Raw genomic sequence first — 9741 nt, forward strand, 5'->3', positions numbered from 1 at the left:
GAGGTCTGAGTAGTCGACACAGAGTCGCCATTTACCATTGTTCTTGCAGACCAAGACCACGTTTGACAACCATCTAGGGTAGTCCACGTTTTTGATGAATTGTGCCTCAAGGAGCTTGTCGACCTCTGCGGCAATGAGTGTATTGCGCTTCGGATGGAAAATGCGCTGCTTCTGGCGGTAAGGTTGGAAATGGGGTTCAATGCTGAGGCGATGGGTTATGAATGAGGGGTCAATGCCCGGCATGTCTGAGTGGGTCCAAGCGGATACATCGTTGTGCTCAATCAGGAGGGCAGTAAGGTCGGCCTTTGCTTGGGGGGACAGTTGGTTGCCAATTTTGGCAGTTTTTGCCGGGTTAGTGGGGTCGATGGGAACCTCAACGAGCTCCTCCATAGGCTCCCCTCTGACCAGCTTGTCCTCATCCCGAACGTCAAGTCCTTCAATGATCACGGTTTCCTTCAGCTTGAGTTCTTTTAGTGAGGCAACAGAGCATTCCCTGGTTACGGTCTGCTCTCCCCTTACAGTCTCGACCCCCAGATCGGTGGGAAACTTAACGGTAAGGTGATAAGTTGATGTGATAACTTGGAAGGCATTTAGGACAGTGCGGCCAAGGATGATGTTGTAGGCGGATGGGCAGTCGACAACAAGGAAGGTGAGCAACTTTGTAGTCTGTCGTGGGTACTCGCCGATTGTGATGAGAAGATCGATGGAACCGATGGAGGTGACTCGGTCGCCAGTGAATCCGACCAAAGGGGTTTGGAAAGGAGACAGACTTTCCTCCCTAATTTTGAGCTGGCGAAAGCAGTTGAGAAAGATGATGTTTGAAGAACTGCCGTTGTCGATGAGAACTCGTCTGACCTTGTAGTTGGAAAGGAGGGCAAAAATGACGAGAGGGTCATCATGAGGGTAGCGGATGCTTGTACAATCGGCGTCTGTGAAGGTGATAGGCTCGGTCCACTGTTTGGGCTGTTTGGAGGGTCGATCGACCATGGCAAATGCTTTGTCTGAGCCCTGCCTTATCTTCATAAGTTCTGCCCTCTGAGCCGAGCGGGATGGTTGTCACGACCCAAACCCGGCCCTATGGGTTTAGCACCGTAACCGGCCAGTAATCCGAGATTACCGAAGGCCTGCTGAACAGTAATACAGTAAAACAGAGTACAGGGCCTAGCGGAAGCCAATACAGTAAATAAATAGTGTCCATTGAGCTGTGACAGTCTGTATGCGAAAAGGCTTTTCATATATTCACACATAAACGGTACAGAACAGTATGTACAATATTCACATCCATTCAACTAGGGACTCAACCCTACAGAACAGTACAGAAAACATTCCGTCTGTACAAAACAGTACGGTCTATACAAAACAGTAAAACAGTACAGAAGGGGGAAAAACAGACAAAACACCCCCAAGCCATAGCATGGCAACTCGGAACCTCGCAGTGAGGCACAAAGGCTGGCTTGACAAAACTGGAGTAACCCTGACGCCTCTAGCTGCGGTCTGGTGCCTGTACACCTACATATATATATGAGCAGTGAGCTAAAGCCCAGTGAATAACATAAAGCGTAAAGGGGTTTAGAATGAATGTCCTTACAGTAATGAAAACAGTTCAATTCAATCAGTATTTCGGTCGTTCAGTACAGTAAACAGTCATATGTGGTACATCTATTAGCATAACAGTACAGTAGGTCTTGAAAGACCGAACAGTAATGATGGCCATCAGTCAGTAAACAGTAGTGGTTCCACGAGGGAACCGACAGAGATCTCTGTAACAGTAACAGTAAACAGTAGGTACTAAGGATGCCACAGTACAGTTCAGAAATAAAGGACATACATTCATTCAGTAATACCAGTAATCAGTTCAGAAAACAGTACAGTTCAGTTGTTCAGAAAATAATCATTTGTGAACATATCTTTACACAATCGTTACTCACAGAGTTTGGGCTACAGTAGGCTAGAGCGTGTCTCCCCAGTTGCCAACCCTACACAGTTCACAGGTTGAACACACTAAGCTACACAGTTGGGAAATATCATAACTTAATCCCTAATTTGTCTTGGTGTGTTCTACAACGATATCCTCATCTAAATGTCTTAAACTAGGCCTAAGAATGCCTAGGATGGGATGAGGATGCAAAAAAATACACTTAGAAAACATTTTGCAAACTTTGCTGAAAATAGGGGCTTCGCTCGAGCGAGACTTTCTCCGCTCGAGCGTAAGTCCAAAATCAAAGGCTTCGCTCGAGCGAGGAATCCTTCGCTCGAGCGGTCTGCAAAACAGTAAAAGTACTGGATGCTGAGATTTTACGCGCGATGGTCGCTCGAGCGGAGCCCTGGACAAAGGTGCTCGCTCGAGCGGGGAATCCTTCGCTCGAGCGAGGAAGCCAAATCTGGAATTTCCAGATCTGCCTCCCAAGCTCAAACCAAGCATTCTACCACTCCAAACTCGACCTCTTGGGCCCAAATTCTGGAAAACATCATTAAATTCAATGTATAACAAGTTTCAAAGCTCAATTTATGAATTCAAGCCCCAAAGGTGAGTCAATTAAAACCACATTCAAACCCATTATCAAGAACAACATTCAAACATGTCATGCATGAGTTTCAAACCAAATTAAATCTTCAAAGCTTGTTCAAATGGACTCATTTTTTCAAGAACATGATGAATTCATGGGGTATGACCAAAAGATGGACATGCATGTAACCTTTTGCCATGAAAACAACTCAAATATCTACATTACAAACATGCATGCATGAAATGAGTTCCAAATCAACACAATGAACCAATTCTAGATTTGAATCACTAGAGGCTCAAGAATCTAACATGAATGAGCTCAAACACATTACAAAGAGGGGTTGAATTCCTTACCTAGAGCTTTAGTTACAAGGTGTGGAAGTTAAATTTGCAACCTATGTTCCAATTCCTTCAATTTCCAAGCAATTCACAAGGTAGAACTCAATTTCTCTCCCTCTCCCTCTCTTAGTCGGTTAAGCACAAGAAAATGGCTGAGCACATGTGTTTTGATTCAAGTATAAGGCTCAAGTGTGTGTATATGAGATAGTGGCAAAATGGTAAATATGGCAAACTCTTTAATTGGCTTATTTTTAATCTAATTTAATCATACCTAATCAGTTTTCAGATAAATATACCATAAAATCACATTAATTATGAGGGTCACGGAACATCAATCGGTTTCTAATTCGGCCGCCGATAAGGCCTTCAATTAGCAGTTTAAACATATAAACATGAACAGATAATCAGACAATCAAACAGATAGAATGCAATTAACTAACATATACTCAGTCAATTCAGTTTTAATTTCAGTCAGTCAGTTCAGTATTTCATTCAGTTCGATTATCAGTTAGTTATCAGTCATTATCAGTTTCGTTTAACAGTAATCGGTCAGTCATTAATCAGTAAACAGTATGAGGGTTGTTACAGTCTCCCCTCCTTATAAAGAGTTTAGTCCTCTAAACTCGAGTTACCTTTATTTTGGAAGAAAACAGGATTCAGTGGAAACAGTTCAGGATATCGTTTGGCCATGTCATCTTCCCTTTCCCAAGTGACGTACACGCCACCGTGGTTTTGCCAGTCAACTTTCACTAACGGGATCTCTTTGTTCCTCAGTTTCTTGATTCGTCGGTTTACAATCTGTATAGGCCGTTCCTCGTAAGTGTAGTCATCTCCCAACACTATCCGAGTAGGCTCAATCACATGGAAGGGATCCCGGAGGTAATCTCTTAACATAGAAATGTGGAAGACGTTATGCATATGCTCCATTTCAGGAGGAAGCGCAACTTGATACGCCACCGGATTGATTTTCTCAATGATCTCATATGGTCCGACGTATCTCGGTGCTAACTTGCCTTTGACTCCAAAACGAGTCTGGCCTTTCATTGGTGTCACTTTCACAAAAACGTGATCACCCACTTCATACTCTCTGTCCCGTCTTCTGACATCTGCATAACTTTTCTGTCTACTCTGTGCAGTTTTCAGTCTTTGCTGTATCAGTTTCACTTTTTCAGTTGTTTCATACACAATCTCGGGTCCAAGCAAAGGCCCATCTCCAACTTCTGCCCAGCAGATTGGAGATCTACATTTTCTGCCATACAATGCCTCAAAAGGCGCCATTCCAATACTCGAATGGTAGCTGTTGTTGTAGGCGAATTCAACTAATGGCAGATGACTTTCCCAGTCTCCCTGAAAATCAAGGACACACATTCTCAGTAAATCCTCCAGAGTTTGGATGGTCCTTTCTGATTGGCCATCTGTCTGAGGATGGTAGGCACTACTCAGTCTCAGTTCAGTACCCAATGCAGTCTGTAGACTTTGCCAAAACCTCGATGTAAACTTCGAATCCCTGTCAGAAACAATAGACACAGGCACTCCATGCAGTCTTACAATTTCATCAATATAGACAACAGCCAATTTATCCGCATTATAGATTGTCTTGACAGGTAAGAAGTGAGCAGATTTGGTTAGTCTATCAACAATAACCCATATTGAATCCATACCTTTTCTGGAGCGAGGTAATCCGACGATAAAATCCATCGTGATATGCTCCCATTTCCACTCTGGTATGGGTAGGGGTTGCAATAGTCCGGCAGGTCGTTGATGTTCAGCTTTGACCTGTTGGCAATGAAGACATTTGGATACAAAATCAGCAATTTCTTTCTTCATTCCCAGCCACCAGAAATTCTGTTTCAGATCTTGGTACATTTTCGTATTCCCCGGATGGATAGACAATTTCGAATTGTGGCCCTCTTGCAGAACTCTTCTTTTCAGTTCAGTATCATTTGGTACACACAATCTTTCTTGAAATTTCAGTACATTATTCTCAAATTTGAATCCCGGCCTCGGTTTAGATTCTCTTTCTTCGATGATCTTTTTCAAGAAGTCATCCAGTTGCTGTTTCTCTTTAACCTCTTCAATCAGTGCCGGTTGAGCAGAAATAGCAGCTAAGATTCCACCTTGTTCTCTCAAAACAATTTCAATTTCAGATTTTTCAAGGTCACAAAGCAACTCTTTCTGCCCTGTAAGCAAACAGGCTAAGTTTCCAATCGACTTCCGGCTCAATGCATCGGCAACGGTATTGGCTTTTCCCGGATGGTACAATATCTGTAGGTCATAGTCTTTAATCAGTTCCAGCCATCTCCGCTGTCTCATATTCAGTACTTTCTGTGTGAAGAAATACTTTAAACTCTTGTGGTCGGTGTATACTTCACATGTCACCCCGTACAGATAGTGACGCCAGATTTTCAGTGCAAATACTACTGCAGCAAGTTCCAGATCATGGGTTGGGTAGTTCTTTTCATGCGGTCTCAATTGTCGGGAAGCATAAACAATAACTCTCCCATTCTGCATTAAAACACACCCCAGACCCTTATGAGAAGCATCACTAAATACAGTATAACCATCCGTACCTGTAGGTAAGGTCAAAACTGGTGCAGTCACAAGTCGAGTTTTCAATTCCTGGAACGCAGATTCTCTTTGGTCAGTCCAGTCAAATGATGTCCCCTTTTGTGTTAACTGTGTCAGTGGTAGGGCAATTTTGGAGAAATCTTTGACAAATCTTCTGTAATATCCAGCCAATCCCAAAAAGCTTCGGACTTCAGTCACATTTGTTGGTCTAGGCCAGTTCACTACAGCTTCAATTTTCTGCGGATCAACAGAAATTCCATCTTTGCTAACAACATGCCCCAAAAACATCACATGGTCAAGCCAGAATTCACATTTAGACAGTTTAGCATACAGTTTCTGTTCTCTTAAGGTTTGCAGGGCAAGTCTCAGATGATGTTCATGCTGTTCTATACTTTTGGAGTAAATCAATATGTCATCGATAAATACAACAATAAAGTCATCAAGGTATGGTTTAAAAATTCTGTTCATGAGGTCCATAAAAGCAGCTGGTGCGTTCGTGACTCCAAAAGGCATAACTAGAAATTCATAATGTCCATACTTTGTTCTAAAAGCAGTTTTATCAATGTCTTCCGGTTTAACCTTCAACTGATGGTATCCGGATCTGAGATCAATCTTGGAAAATACTTTAGCACCCTGTAATTGATCAAACAGGTCATCAATACGCGGTAATGGGTATTTGTTCTTTACAGTTACCTTATTCAATTCACGGTAGTCAATGCATAGTCTCAGTGAGCCATCTTTCTTCTTTACAAACAAAACTGGTGCACCCCATGGTGAGGTACTCGGTCTGATGAACTTTCTGTCTAGCAGTTCTTGCAGTTGCACTTTTAGTTCTTTCAATTCAGTTGGAGCCATTCGGTATGGAGCTTTAGAAACTGGTTGTGTTCCGGGAATCACATCAATGGTAAATTCAATCTCCCTGTCGGTCAAATCCCCTGGAAGATTATCTGGAAAAACATCTGGAAATTCGCTGACTATAGGAATACAGTTCACGTTAGCATTATCATCAGTAGATACAGTCAATACAGAGTATAGATATCCCTTACACCCCTTTCTAATTAATTTAACAGCCTTCACTGACGAAATCAAATACGGAGGAGGTACTACTCCACTCCCATTAAACACAAATTCAGGCAAACCAGGTGGACGGAAAACAACTTGCTTGGTCACACAGTCAATAGTGGCATGATATTTTTGTAACCAATCCATCCCCAATATTACGTCAAAATGATCAATGTTCAATGGCAGTAAATCAATAAACAGATGCATATCCCCAACAATGATTTCACATGCGGGGTACATATAAGCACATGTCATAGATCCCCCTATGGGTGATGATACGGCTAGCAGATAGTTCATAGGTTCTAAGGGTCTATTCAATTTCCGTGAGAAAGCATGCGATACATAAGAATGCGTAGACCCCGAATCAATTAATACATATGCATTTTGTGCACAAATAGAGAGAATACCTGACACAACGGTCTCGGTATTCTGCACATCTCCCGGTACTAGTGCGAACACTCGGCCTTGCCTCACAGGCTCTTTCCCGGTAGCTTTAGGGTTAGGCTTTGGTGGAGCATTTGATGCTGCTGCGCTTGGTGCAGCTTTACCACTGGCTTGTGGAGCAGAGGGGCAGTCTTTAACCATGTGGCCCACCTTGCCACACCTGTAACAGGCTCCAGATATTCTGTAACAGACTCCCTTGTGCTTCTTGCCACACTCAGGACAGGGTGGTATGAATCCACTCCCTTGACTGGGGCTAGTTGTCGTCCCCGTATTCTGTTTCTTATTGGCTGGGTTGTGCTTGCCTTTCTTGAATTTGAAACCCTGCCTTTTTCCATGCCATTCAGTTGTTGGTGTTTCAGATTGTTTCACTGCTGCAATGTTCGACTCGGCCATCAATGCCCGATCGAGAACACCCACAAAAGTCGGTAGTTTCAAGACATTTATTCGATCAAGGATCGCAACATTAAGGCCACCTTCGAATTTCCTGGCCTTCTTATATTCAGTATCCACCATATGCGGTGCATAACGGGCAAGTTCAGTGAATTTTGTTTCATATTCTGCAACGGACATTGTGCCCTGCTTCAGTTGTTCAAACTCAGTTACTTTCCTATCCCTGACACACTGTGGGAAGTACTTTTCAAAGAAGGACTCCTTGAACTGAGCCCAAGTCATAACAGTATTTGCGTCGCGGATCAACATCCACCACCTTCTAGCCTCTTCTTGTAGGGTGAAGGTAGCTAACAATACTTTATTTGCTTCTGAGCACGGAAACACTTCAAATAGTTTTTCTGTTTCAAGCACCCAAGCTTCAGCCTTTAACGGTTCGAGGCCTCCCTGAAAGGATGGCGGTTTCATCTTGCTGAATTTATGGGTGAGAGCAATAATATCCCCATCATCCACATTCGCATTAGGTTCCGGCTGTACCGGAGGAGGAGGAGGAGGGGGCTGTTGGTTCTGTTGCTCAAGTCTAGCAGTTATCAGTTCTATCATTCTTTCCATTCTTTCCATTCTTGCCTCAGTAGACGAGGATTCAGGTTCATTTGCATTGTCCATTTCACTATAAGCAGTTATAACAGTTTTAAACATAAGCAGTCATTTGTTTAACAGTTTACCACATTAGCAATGCATTCAGTCATAACATAACCACACACTTATCATGCTCATGAGATGCCCTAATGACTTTTCTAGGACACCCTATAGCTCATTTGGACACGTGTGTGCGGTATAACTCGTGGTAAGTATCGCTCTGATACCACTCTGTCACGACCCAAACCCGGCCCTATGGGTTTAGCACCGTAACCGGCCAGTAATCCGAGATTACCGAAGGCCTGCTGAACAGTAATACAGTAAAACAGAGTACAGGGCCTGGCGGAAGCCAATACAGTAAATAAATAGTGTCCATTGAGCTGTGACAGTCTGTATGCGAAAAGGCTTTTCATATATTCACACATAAACGGTACAGAACAGTATGTACAATATTCACATCCATTCAACTAGGGACTCAACCCTACAGAACAGTACAGAAAACATTCCGTCTGTACAAAACAGTACGGTCTATACAAAACAGTAAAACAGTACAGAAGGGGGAAAAACAGACAAAACACCCCCAAGCCATAGCATGGCAACTCGGAACCTCGCAGTGAGGCACAAAGGCTGGCTTGACAAAACTGGAGTAACCCTGACGCCTCTAGCTGCGGTCTGGTGCCTGTACACCTACATATATATATGAGCAGTGAGCTAAAGCCCAGTGAATAACATAAAGCGTAAAGGGGTTTAGAATGAATGTCCTTACAGTAATGAAAACAGTTCAATTCAATCAGTATTTCGGTCGTTCAGTACAGTAAACAGTCATATGTGGTACATCCATTAGCATAACAGTACAGTAGGTCTTGAAAGACCGAACAGTAATGATGGCCATCAGTCAGTAAACAGTAGTGGTTCCACGAGGGAACCGACAGAGATCTCTGTAACAGTAACAGTAAACAGTAGGTACTAAGGATGCCACAGTACAGTTCAGAAATAAAGGACATACATTCATTCAGTAATACCAGTAATCAGTTCAGAAAACAGTACAGTTCAGTTGTTCAGAAAATAATCATTTGTGAACATATCTTTACACAATCGTTACTCACAGAGTTTGGGCTACAGTAGGCTAGAGCGTGTCTCCCCAGTTGCCAACCCTACACAGTTCACAGGTTGAACACACTAAGCTACACAGTTGGGAAATATCATAACTTAATCCCTAATTTGTCTTGGTGTGTTCTACAACGATATCCTCATCTAAATGTCTTAAACTAGGCCTAAGAATGCCTAGGATGGGATGAGGATGCAAAAAAATACACTTAGAAAACATTTTGCAAACTTTGCTGAAAATAGGGGCTTCGCTCGAGCGAGACTTTCTCCGCTCGAGCGTAAGTCCAAAATCAAAGGCTTCGCTCGAGCGAGGAATCCTTCGCTCGAGCGGTCTGCAAAACAGTAAAAGTACTGGATGCTGAGATTTTACGCGCGATGGTCGCTCGAGCGGAGCCCTGGACAAAGGTGCTCGCTCGAGCGGGGAATCCTTCGCTCGAGCGAGGAAGCCAAATCTGGAATTTCCAGATCTGCCTCCCAAGCTCAAACCAAGCATTCTACCACTCCAAACTCGACCTCTTGGGCCCAAATTCTGGAAAACATCATTAAATTCAATGTATAACAAGTTTCAAAGCTCAATTTATGAATTCAAGCCCCAAAGGTGAGTCAATTAAAACCACATTCAAACCCATTATCAAGAACAACATTCAAACATGTCATGCATGAGTTTCAAACCAAATTAAATCTTCAAA

Source organism: Camellia sinensis, chromosome 2 (genome assembly GCF_055761805.1).
Source record: "Camellia sinensis isolate YWXY chromosome 2, ASM5576180v1, whole genome shotgun sequence".
Classification (NCBI taxonomy): Eukaryota; Viridiplantae; Streptophyta; class Magnoliopsida; order Ericales; family Theaceae; genus Camellia; species Camellia sinensis.